The sequence below is a fragment of the Haliaeetus albicilla genome, chromosome 26, assembly GCF_947461875.1.
Source record: "Haliaeetus albicilla chromosome 26, bHalAlb1.1, whole genome shotgun sequence".
Taxonomy (NCBI): Eukaryota; Metazoa; Chordata; class Aves; order Accipitriformes; family Accipitridae; genus Haliaeetus; species Haliaeetus albicilla.
The window spans coordinates 21,632,860-21,645,761 of record NC_091508.1 but is presented as its reverse complement, the minus strand read 5'-3'; positions in this window follow the sequence as shown (position 1 = coordinate 21,645,761).

Below are 12,902 nucleotides of genomic sequence, written 5' to 3'. Positions count from 1 at the left end.
TGACCCTGAACACAAGTTATTTTGCAGATCTCCTGCTCCTTTGCCTCTCCCCTTCCCTGTCCCTCCACATATCAGGTGTCAGGTTTGAGTTTTGGAGGTTTTGCTTCAGTAAAGCTTCTCCCAGTCACACCTGTGAACATCCTCTTGCTATGGAAGGTGTCATTGTGCATTTCACCCACGAATGAAAGATTGTAAAGTCTCACAGATGTGCCATCTCTAAGCTGTAGTTAAAATCTACATTTATCTGTAATTTACTTTATAAGACACATTAATAAAAATAATTAAAGCCACATAGCCAGAGCATCCACCAGCCAAAGAGACATCATTAACATTCCCTGCACCTGAATAACAAGCAAGGAAAAACAACATGGGGATTTAGAGTTCAACTTGCAAAAGATAACACCATGCATTAGAAGCGAATGAGCCTCCCAATGGGAGCAGCACTAGAGAATGGAAAGAAAATAAAGTAGGGCAGTGTGCCAAATTCAGGAGGTTTAAAAAAAATAAGCAGCACAGCCATCACAAAAGAATCCCCGTTTCAGCCCAGCATGGGAGGAAGTATGAACTGAAACCCAACGAGGATTTCCATGTTACTGTCTTAATTTGTAAAGGCTTTGAAAAATAACACAATGCTGAGCTGGTCTTTCTTTTTTGGGAAGAGGGGAGAGGGTCAAAGGGAACTGTATTGGTTATCAAATAATGACAGAAAAAGCTATTCTCTCTGGCTCTCCTAAACTCCCAAGTGACTTGAAGGGACACAAAAAACACATCCAAAGAAACCCTTGCACAGGAAGGCAAAGCAAAGCCTGCACCTTTCTCCAGCATGCTGCTCTTGTGTAGCTGTTCCCTGCCTCCTTGCTGTGCACTGACACACAGCAGCTGTCCCCCAGAGGGACGGGAACTGCACCTTGAAATGGAGACTGATGCTTTTCCTCACACAGGAAGACAAGCTTTGGCGACTATAAAGCATATGGCAATAATGGCAGGATCAGATCTCGTGCATTCAGTGACAGTTCTGGGCACACACCACCATGAAGGGCTCATACCTTATAATTACTGGTCCAAGCTGGAGGGAGTTTATGCTAATAACACCCACAGGTACTGGACACAGAGCCTTTTTGTCCATATTGTTGGGGGATGCCACATTCATATCTAACTTTTCCTTTGCCTCCTGTTTTCAAACCTGTTCAGGATTTTTGCTTTTTTCCATTCTTCTTCTGACAATTTTAATTGTATAAACCCAGCTTTTCACCTTTTGTTGCTCAATGGATACAGGAGAAGGCGAAATGCAGGTAGAGCACCACAAAAGCAAAAGGCAGGTGAGCTTTGAAGGAAAAGGGATCTAGGAAAGCGACAAAAACGAGCATAGAAATAGAGGGTTGATCTCTGTTGTACTCACAGCATGTAGTAAGCCAAGCAACAGCTACTGTACCTTAACTAGGCAACCAGTAGAAAATCAAACCTTCCCTGTGATCAATAGGATAACGGTGAGAGTTTGATTAGCCTTGGAAAAATTACAATAAGGAGAGAACTTTTTCTCTCCATGAGCTGGGTGATTTCCCTGTGAAAGTTTTTACAAGAAAGAGGCTGCATATAATGCGTCTTGTTAACCCAAATTACATGCACTCGAATTCCCCCTCTTTCCCCAAAGAAATCAGAGAAGAAATCAGGCGTGAAATGGCATGTGGGTGGGGCTGAGCAGAGCAAGCACTACACTTGTAATTAAATGAGACTCGCTGAGCCCCCACTTCTCAGAGCCTTTCAGTTTTTCTGCTGGGCTGCGCTCACTACCCAGAAACACCGGGATATATTACTTGTGTACAGATTTGACGCGCTCTGTGCAAGAGAAAGCATGCCGCAGGGAAGGGGTGTGCCTCTTGCCTTTCTCTAGGTCAGGAAATCCTCAGACCTGAACTTCATGCTGCAGCCCCAGAGCAGAGTTGCCTGCTAGAAATGTATCTTCTAATTTGTCAGGTCCAGTTTTTAATACCTCAAGCAGAAGGGCTTCTGTCCTATTCACCAGAGACAACTGGACAGCGTGGTGCATCGCAATTTAATTTTTCTAATTGTGTTCATAGTTTCTGCTACCAGATAATGTCACCAACTTCTCCACCCGACACGCTGGGAGCCCTTTCTGTCCTGTCCTCTCTGAGCGTGAACCCATGCTCTGTTGTGCCGCTCTGTTTGCCCTGATGGGTGAAATTCCATGAACTGGTCACCGTTAGTGGGACAGCACATGTGACGCCGCTTTGCAGCACGTCACGTTTGCTGACTACGTTTCACGCATCAGGAGGCTTGAGAGTCTTTGGAGCCTTTACGTGGCTTAATACTGTGGTGAGTTCACAGCCTGCTCCCAGAAGTTTTGCAGGAGACCTTGCAAGCTCTGGCAGAGCACACAGCCGCGTTACAGGGGCCCGAGGCGGGCAGCCTCGCCCCCCCGCAGCCTCTCTATTGCCTTGACGCCCTCAGAACTTCCCTTCGTGTTTTTTCCTCTCTCGCAGCCTTGTACAAAAGCAGCCGTCATCTGGAGAGAGGCAAACCCCAGCCCAGCCGTTTATTGCGGAACGGAGCCCTTCCAGCTGCGGGAGGCTCCCTGCAAAGCAGAGAGGGGCTTGCGCCCCGCTCTTTATCCTGGGTGAAAGACCCGCGGCCCTTCCCTCCACCTCCCTGCTCCGACACTCTTCCTCCTCTGCAAAGCCCCCCCCCCGGCTCCCGGCCCCGGCCGGGCTCGCAGCGCCCCCCCCCGGAGCCCAGGCCCGGTTGAACCGCCGCCGCCCCGCCCGTCCCGGCCACCGCCGGAGCCCCGGGCTCCGGGGCCGGGGGGGGGGCTGAGAAAAGCCAGCCCGGCCTCACGCCCCGGGGAGCGAGCGCCGAGGAAGGGGCTGCCCTGCCCTCCCAATAGCGGCCGGCAGGTTCCTTGGCAGCGGTGCGTGTTCCCCAGGTGAGGAGGTGCTCCCTCCTCCCGGGCCGCGGTGAGGGGCAGAACCTGCGGGTACGGCAGAGGGGCAGGCGGTGCCTGGGGAAATCCTGCGCAAAACCCCTTCGGGGACGAGGGACGGAGACGAGGGGCCGGAGCGGCGATGCCAGGGCTCTTTGTGCACTGGGCGCAGGAGTGCTCGGGAGGAGCTTGGGTGGGTTTGGTGCCCGATCCTGACTTTCATAGCTGAAGATACGCCGTGCCGACCCAGGCCAAGCCCAACGAAAGCACCCATTTGGGTGCTCTTGTCCGAAATGCCTGATTTGATGCAGTTTATTACAGCTTGAACAGCAATCCTGTGCACATGGGAACTGTAACTCCCAATCCCTGGCATAAAATCCATGGGAATGGAGTCCCTGTTTCCCAGACAGCACAGAAAGCGGTGTATTAGGTTGCTACTATTATTAACAGCAGTAATAGAAGTACTAATAATGTAAATACTAACAATTTGCACAGTAGCGGTGCCAAGAGTCTCTGCCTCACAGGGGGCTCCAGTTGTGCCAGCTGCCAAAGCACATACAAGACCCAGAAGACTTCACAATCAAAAGACACGCAACAAAGTGTAGGTGAAAGAAGCACTGCAGCCCCACTTTTACAGTTGAAGACTGAGCTGCTAGTGGAATTTAATGGCAAGATGGATGTTTGCTTGTGAAAAACAATGTTGTGACTCTTCCCCTGACTCCTGCTTTGCTGTACGTTTCCCTCTGTAGGTGTAGAGACCTGCCATTGCTTCCAGGCTTGCGCTCCTCCAGCTTTCTGGCCCTGGTTGTCCTTGAAGCCCACTGTCTCCTTCTCGGCTTGTGTCTCTCTTTCTTTGCTGCTGCCGCTGTGTTGGCACCCTGCCCTCTGGGGCTCCTTGCTTCTCAGGCCTCCCCTTAGTTTCTGGCTTTGTTTTTGTCCGTGAAGCATACGGTACGGTGCCAGTGGTCCTGGTGATGCAAGGGAAGGCTGCGATTGCAATAATAAACCGAGTAAGTAAGCCCAAGGGGGAGCAACCTGGGACAATATGCTCGTGGTGCCGCCTTCCTCCAGGGAGCAGAGACAAGGAAAAGAAACAAAGGAGACTAAGTGGAGAGAGGCAAGCAGGTGGCACTGGGGAGGCGGCAGGTGGAAGCAAGACAGCAGAGTACAAAAGATGAAAAGAGGAACATAAGGAGAATATGAAGCTGAAAGAGATGCTTGAGCTGGGACAAGGGAATGCTGAAGAAGGAGCCACGTTTTAGGCCTTTGCAACAATAGGTTGTGAGGAGGTCTGCTTAAGAGAGGATCAGCTCTCCTCCTTGACTGACAGCTGCTAAATGTGTCAGTAGCTCAAAAGGAGATGTTTTCAGTGCATGCACCTCAGGCTGCCTCTGCTGATCTGCTGCCTCAGGTCAGGTGTATTTTTTACACTATAAAATAGCAGCATCTTCAACAGTTCCTGAGAATCTCCCCTCCTCTGCAGTCATCAAAATGCATTCCTCATTCACAGCCTCCTTCCGACACTGGGAGCATCTCAACCCTTAGCAACAGGTGGTGACAGCGCATGACATGTTCTATCAGTGTTTCAGTCTCTAGAAGATTAAGATTAGATTTCTCCCACTTTTGCATTAATGTCCTGTGAGATGCACAGGGCTGAGCTTGCAAGCAAAGTATCCTGTTTCCTACACACGGATGTACGGCTGAGCTCTGCAAAACCACAACTAATATATTGATAAAGCTTTTATTTTTTTTTTTTTTATTCAGAAAACCTTTACTTGGGGCCAACTTAATGTAATGCTTTGACAATCCAGACGCCACGTCAAGAACACATACAAGTTAGACTCATTTTTTGTTAGTGCCCCCTCATAAACAGCAGAGATGGCCTTGTGGAAAACACAGGCAAAGCTGCTTTTTTTTTAAAGATATTGTGTGCAACTGAGTTTACTACAGGCTGGAATCTGGGACTGACCGTCCCATCTGGTTTAGTTTTGTGAGGAAACTATTGAGGCTTTTTGGATATGCCTGCACTGCACAGTGCGAGATGGCACGGGGATTACCCAGCCGGCCTCACCTGCCTCTGCACAAAGCTGAGCCCTGCCTGCCTGGCTGCTCAGGCGCTGGGCTGGGGGCTGCTCGGTCAGCGATCACCTGGTAATGCACTTTGGCTACTCGACAAAGCTGATCAGGGAGTCACCTAATAAAAACCCTAGAATTATGTGCTGGAGACCAGTGCCTTTAGTCTTGATCTGTGTCCAAAAGCAGTGAGGAGAATAAAGCAGGGGGGCTCTGATGTTACTTAGGTATTTACTTCTTGTTCTTAGTATATCCAAATGTTCTCGGAAACCGTTATGAAATCTGATCATCGGCTTGCTTCCAGGTACTGTGCCTCTGTGGAAAGGGGGACTGTAAGCCCAAAATTGGAGCTTTGGGGAAGGCTATGTTCAGTAGTGGGAGAAGCTGGAGATTTAGTGTTAATCGAAAGAAATTGCTGCAGCTGGGCCACATCAGTCCATTTTTGCAAATTAATAGAAACGTAGGGACAGAGAGGTTTGGCACATGGGACCCAAATGGGACCATTTTGTGTGTGTCCAACCAAGGGAGCTTTCCCAGAGATGTGACATACACACACGCTGCATTCCCGAGCACCGCAGATCACATGCGGTATAACTGCAAGTCTTTCAGCCTCCCTAATGAATCCTGTTAACTGGATCATTAACAATGATCAGCTATGCAAATGGCAAAAGAGGTAACCAGTTATTAACAGAGGACTCTTTTATTGTTTCTAAAAATATGCCTGTGCAGCTAGGTGTTTTCTTGTTCTCTATGCACACATTAAAGAGAAACTGCAGAGCAATAAACGTTAGTATTTAAAAACACCCAACTTAAGAAGGGCACATTCACTATAACTTTCCTCTTTATGGAGGAATAACAAAGGATCCCTAAGCTTCTATGGTTCTACAGAGACTATAAAACGACTGTGAGTTTAACTGAATCTTTCCTGGTTTTCAAGGTATAAGATTAGTGTATATCAAGGGAGTATGCTTTGTTAATACTTGAGGTTCAGTCCAGCTGCATTTTTCCTGCATTTTATGGCATCTGTTTTTGTCACTTTCAACAGTTAGGTAAGGCACCAAGATAAGAAACATACCCAAAATTAAACTCGGTAAAGATGCGAGAGATTGGGCTTACAGTTTCCCGTTACAGGCTTTGTAGGACTGGAAACTCAGGCAGCCAGAAACATGCGGTGCTAGTGCAGTAAGTGACATCTTTCCTTGTTAATTATTCATATGTAATAACAGATCTACTGCTAAGTAAATACATTTAATGAAGAGAGCCAGCTTACAGTAGCAAAGAGCAGTTTGGGGTACAAAGGCAGCATGTGTAATAGGCTGGGTTTGTCTCCTTCAAATTTCTGACAGACAGCTTGGAAGCGTGAAAGAAAACACTAAGCCCTCCGACATGCTCTTGCCATCTTTTACCTTCTAATAACAACAAGGGCTGGGATGCTGAGCAGTTGGTAAGTATTGAATGTTTAAGTATTGTTACACACACTATAGATTGTTTTCTCCCTGACCTGTGCAGCATGAATCTGAAATCATTCCTCAAACCAAAAGCCTTACCAGTGACCGGGGATGGCGTCACCACTAACGCGGTAACTTCTCCTTATCCCAGCAATCCTGCGCTCCTGACCTCTGGGCCCAAGGTTCTTCCCAAACACTCTTACAGTGATTTTTATATAGAAATGTATCTTTACTTTCTTTCAGTTGTAAAGCTCCTAGGAGTTTTACTGTCTCTCAGGGAAGGAAAAAGGATAGACTTCTCATGCTCTCAGCCTCACCTGTTTCGACTGTGTTTAGTTTTCCACATCCCTGCTTCACAAGCCTGTGCTTTCTTACCTGCAGTTACCAAATAATATGATCAAGTGTCTCCTTCCTGGAAAAGGAAGATTCCCTTCAGTACCATCCAGTACAAATTCCTCTGAGTTTGTTGCATTTGATTGATTTGTGCATTCTCAAGTATCTTGCAAATCCCTAAATGGACAGGCAATAGTTTCTGGTTTCCACTTCCAAAACAACATAAATCAGGGACTCCTGTCTTCAGCACGCCTTGGTCGAGCAGCAGTTAGGACTCAGAAGGTAAGACTAGAGGTATGCACACATGGTCACGTTCATCTGCTGCAGTTTCATTTTCTCATGGCTTCCCGTGTAAAACGTAATGACTTCCACTTTGCAATTACATGCGTTTTACTCTAGCTTAGCACTGTTCACTCAAGAAATTCAAAACACTTTCTCAAAATAACATTAAGTAACCTCTGGGCAGCCTCCCTGTGCATTAGAGTAAACTAATGTCCATGGTGGAAATGGGAGGCAGGAGTCCTGCCTTGGTCTCTGCTCCAACCAATAGGCAGAAAAAGAACAGAAATACCTGGAGTCCTGCCAGAAACACATTCTTCCTTTAACACCTGGCATCACCTCCAATATAATTGTGGAATTAAAATTGATTAGATTTTTATGCAGATCTTGTAAAAGCAGCCTAGCTTTCGGTCTTTTCTAAGCCAGCTGATAATGATGGTACCTGCATGTAAGTGGTAGCAACACACCTTACACTCCCAACACAGATCCCCAGGAACTGGAGCTGTTTTGTGGGGAGAAAGTACTTCTACAAATAGCTGCCAATGTCTTTTCTGAGACTCTTCTTTTGTGCCAGAATAGCCAGAAGGGACTCTGGAGAATCCTGTCAGTGCCAGTGGGTGTTGGTGTGCACAAGCTATAACCTCTGGGACAAAACAGAAAGACAGAAAAAGAGAGTATGAACACAAAACATGACTAGGAACTGCCTGCACTTGGGGAGCTAAAGAGTAAAGAATCACAGAAAAGAGCATTGTATAGCTTTTATATTAATCTAAAATGGATTCCTGAATTCCGTAGGCACAATAGGGGTAGAAGTGGAAAAGACATAAAGATAAATGAAGGCCACAAATGGCCTTCATTACGTTAAAAAACCCTTTCAGAGTGTGTGTGGTTAGGCTTATTTCTGTAACATGAATGACACTGGCTGCAGTGTAACTTCCGCTGTCATTTAGCATTTTGGGTGAAATGTTAGGAGTCAATGCCAATGTATATAAAATGGAGAAAGTCTGGGTCTGTATTAATTAGAGTTGACTGAAAGGGATGGTAGGAACATCCATGATTGATTTCTTTAAGCATAATATCAGCTCCAAAAGGCATCAGCAGCTGGCCAGGGCAGCAGCCCGTTCCAAGAATCCTCTTACGAACCCTGCCCAGATGAAAGTGAGCACTGCAGACAGCGCTGGAGGGGAAGAGCCTCCTTTCAAAGAGCAGTGCAAGCTCATGGGTGTGAAACATCTTATCTCCTGAGTCCATGGGTAGCTCACGCTTGTCTGCCGGCTTCTCCAGAAACAGTCAGATCATACAGTAACAAAAATGGATATAAAAGCTTTTGAGCTACTTCTAAGGGATGTGTGCATGTGAGCTAATAAAGGCAAGTCTATGGTCAGCAGGGTTAAATCCACTAGACAACAGTCCGCAACTCCAGTAGAAAGCGTTTAGGGGATCTACAGATTGAAAAGGCTGAAACTGCCTGTCTAGAATAATTACGAAAGCAATGATAAATGAAATGTTCTTCTGCCTCAAAAAGTTTCATACAGACATAAACAAATTTTCGGAACCTGTGGGTGCAAGAGATGAGAAGTCTCTGGGGACTTGGTCTGGGCAATGCCATCTGTTTACCCTCTTGTCTGTCTGGGTGACAGACCTGGCCCTTCAGAAATTGTTTTTCCCTGCATTCCCAGAATCCTTACCCAGACTAGCTTGGCATCAGCTGCTTGCTCAATCACAGCCTGCAAAGCCATATTACAGAGTATCTCTTTTGTTAGTCTTCATTTCCAGAAGACAGACAGCAAAAAATGAGTGATCAAACATGTGGAAATTATGTGAGAAGGCAAATGAAATAATTGGTGGCCAAGCAATTTCTGTAGGCTGGAGGCTGTAATCAGAAAGAAACAGTTGAAACCTGTCCACGTTGATCTCACATCTGCACTTCCCACCTGCCAGGGTTAAGCAGATGGACCACATCACTGTATGTGATGTTAGCTAGGCAAAAACCTGGTTTGAACACTATTTTGAAGGTGTGACATGCTAAGGTGGAGCTACCAGAGCTGTTGGGTAGCTCCAGAGGCACAATGACGGTCTGGGCCAGAGGCATTCGGCCAAACAGGGTATACCACAGCTGCCAGATTTATCCTGTAAATTCACCAAGAGCAGAGCTGACAAGAACATAAATATGCCTCCTGGATTCATTTCTTCCCTTAGGCATTAAGGAGAGCCAGTGAGATCTATCAGATCTATACATGGAGAGCCACTGGGAGAATTTGGGTTTTTAGCTCTGTGTAGGGAAGAAATTATCTCTAGCTGTCTAGTAAAGGTTTCAGCCAACACAAATAATACATGGATCAGAGCTCCTTATCATTGTTACTCTTTACTGGACCAACATGCTCATGGAAAACCAAACCCCTTTCCTAGGAACACTTTAAATTACCAAAGCGTGAGTGTCTTCTCACTGGTTTTGAATAGTAACCAAGGAACATAAATTACACAGTAATTACTGTGCAGTGGATGGGCAGTAGTTTTGTGTCAGTGCAAGAAAAATGCGTAGTTATTTCTGTGTTTGCAGTGCTGCAAATTCATTGTGGCTTCCTAACACTAATTGCCCAGTAATCTCTATGCACCAGGAAAAAGTAATTGCTGATATTTATCAATTAAACCAGGTCACCATAGAATTGCATAACACTTTCCAAATATTTGTGTCTTGTTTTAGCTGTTGCTGTTTTTTTTTTCAATAGGCACTGGGCTAAACTATGCAGTGGATAGAATAAGTTTCTCTCTTTAATGAAAAGCTTAATTATGTCTTTTTTTTTCTAGCAGTTGTTGCAAAAATTTAACTTCCTGTTAAGTACTGGATTTTACAATCTAATAAATTGATATAGTGGCATGTAAACAAGCTGTGTAAATACATATGCAGAGCCATGCCTTTTACAGGGATTTTTCTTAACAAAAGAAGAACTTCCACAGAAGTGGTATTTTCAGGAAATAATTATAATTTGCACAGTGTTATGCATTAGCATGCTAGATGATATTGCAAGGTCTGAATTTACTATCAGCAGGTTGCATATTTTAAGTACTATGCTTTGCTCAAAACAAAACCCCCAAAATATTTACTGACCTTTGTTGCTACAAAAATCCAGTTGTTAGGCCAGAAAGAACTGCTAACATCATATTAATCTGATCAGAAATCCATTAAATGCCCAGTACATCTTTTTATCTAGTCCTTGAAAAGAAAAAATGTCAAATTGATAAATGCCGTTCATGGCCCTGATCCAGCACAACTCTATTTTTACCAGGCTGAATGGTGAGAAGAAACACCTGTTTAATTAGTATAAAAGGTTAGGAGGGAGAGTACAATTGCAGCAGAAGGGGTAGTAACACAAATTTCTATCTATGAGGCCTGTCAGTATTTGCTGCTTCAGTGGAAATAATTTTTGAGGCTGGGTTCTCTCTCCCTCAACATGGAAAACTTGCATGCTGGAAGTAATTCATTTGGCATGTCCACTCACTGCCATGTGTGGCCGGAGTCGATTCCTGTGACAAAATCTGGGCACAACTCTGTAACAGTGAGAGTCTTATCTTGACTGCATGTCATTCCATGTAAAGAGTGAAAGCTCCCTATAAAACAGTCAAAAATGCAACCAAACACAGCTGAAGATTCAGCCTTTTCTATAACTGCCATTTCACATCTGATGCTTTTTTAGCTACAGATAGTAATATACGATGACTGATGCAACTCAATACTTACTGCCATTCATGGCCCAAAGCCAAAGCTACCTTCAGTAAAAGAACCTAAAAATTACTCTGTAACACCCCAAATGCTAAAAGACTAACTTAGGACGTAGCTTACAAAATAAGAAATGTTAGCAAAATGAGACATGGATATGATTAAAATTATAAATTATTACAGTTAATTGCAAATATACATTATTAGTTTCTCTGCTGCTCCCCAGAAGGTCAGCTTTCTTACTGAACATTTGCAGGAAAGTTTACCACACCAAGCACGTGGAGCCTGTGAAGATGCCTTCCTAGCAGCAGAACGAGGGGATAAATGCTTCATTCGCAGCGTATTTACTGTAAAAAGCATCACTCTGCTATTCGGCGCAGCCATCTTTCGCCCGGTGACTTTTCAGACAAATTACTGATAACTCACCTAATGTTATGACAGAGTCAAACTTGATTCTTCACTTTCCACATCACTTTAAGCATCCTAGCTAAAGCCTGTAATGAACTAAAGACTGTCTCTCCACTTATGGAAGTGAAAACATGAGCGCTCAGAGTCCAGCTGCTTCGCTGCTGTCTTCATAACCATGGCAGCTTCCTGCGTGTCAAAAATATGCCCTCTTTATTCCCTCTTTATAGTGATTTGCCAGTCCTAAGATACTCTTAAAACACATTTTTATTCACTGTGGATCAAGAATCTAATATTTATTCCTTTGCTTCTCTTTAATTAGAATGAGAACAGACCACGATCCATGTAGCCCCTTCTGCCTACAGGGGTAGTGATGTATCATACCAGAGACCCTGAGCAGCCTTAAAGGCAATGTATGGGAGGGTGCGAATGATGTTTGTGGTTTGCTATATTTAGTTTTTTTAAGCAATGATACTGCAGACTCAGGCAAAATTATTTGAAGTATGGGATTAAGCAGAGCTCCAATCAACTCACTCGCAGGACAAGACAAAAAGGACTTGAAAGTCTGGAAAGCGAGGTGTAGTATTATAACCTTGGAAAGCAGAAATGCAGATGGCTGGCGACTGCGTACCTGTATGCACCAAACAGTGGATGCACAAGCATTTCACACCCATCCAAACCCTGGCTGCTGATGTGAATTGGACATGTTGCACATATATTTCACCTGTAGCCTTTTCAAATGCAGGTCAAAGCGATCTCAGAAATGCATAGGCCATTCATTTTACAGATCATTATTTTAGCTATGGATAAATGAATTGCTGCCAGGAATGGTTTAAATCCTCCTTATTCAGAAGGGATAAATTCCTGCAGAGGTAGGAAAAAACTCCCCTGAAGCATTCAGCTGGTTGAAGGATTCACACTGTAGAAGCTGTGGACAGTCAAACGGTGTAAGGTAAATGAGAAGTGTTTGCCAGTGTCAGTATGCAGAATGCACGTAAGCAGGAGGATATAAACTGTGTGGCAGGAAGATGATCTACCCTTCATTAAAGTAAACTGAGCCTATTGCCAGCAGTTCATGATGTGTCCTGGAGAAGAACCAGGGTTAAAATGATGGAAAGAACAGAAAATGGAAAAAAAAAATCCTTAAAATGTCTGGGTTTATCTCTTCACACTATATTTGACGTTACGACCCTTCCTAATGGTAACTTACATCAAATTTCATTTAAAAAAACGGCAGCAGAGTTATGTAATTAGTCCTGGCCTTCTGAAGTAAAAAAACCCAAACCACTAAACCCATAATTCACCTACTTTCAATTAAAATCTTTCCTCCCAAGCATTATTAAGTCACTGTGAAGACCATAAGCATGTACACATGGAACTTCTTTTAGTCACCTGGATGTCTTTGCTATCATCATGCCCAAGTATGAAGCCTGATTCTTATTTTGATTTGTGTTTTTTTTTCTCCTTTTCCTTTAGATGAAGATTATTATTACAAGTGCCTAAGCTTTACTCTACCTTCCAACAGAAAAAAAATAATAAACAGTTATAGGAAAGTGCTCTAAATATGGGGGTTTTTTTAACAGCTAGGAAGAAAAGATAGTTTGGAAACCAAAACATCCTGGAGGCACTTTCTCCATCCATAGTATATTTGATAAATTGACTTTTGCTTCCAGGGCAGGCATTCAGCTTCTTCATTAGTATAATGATC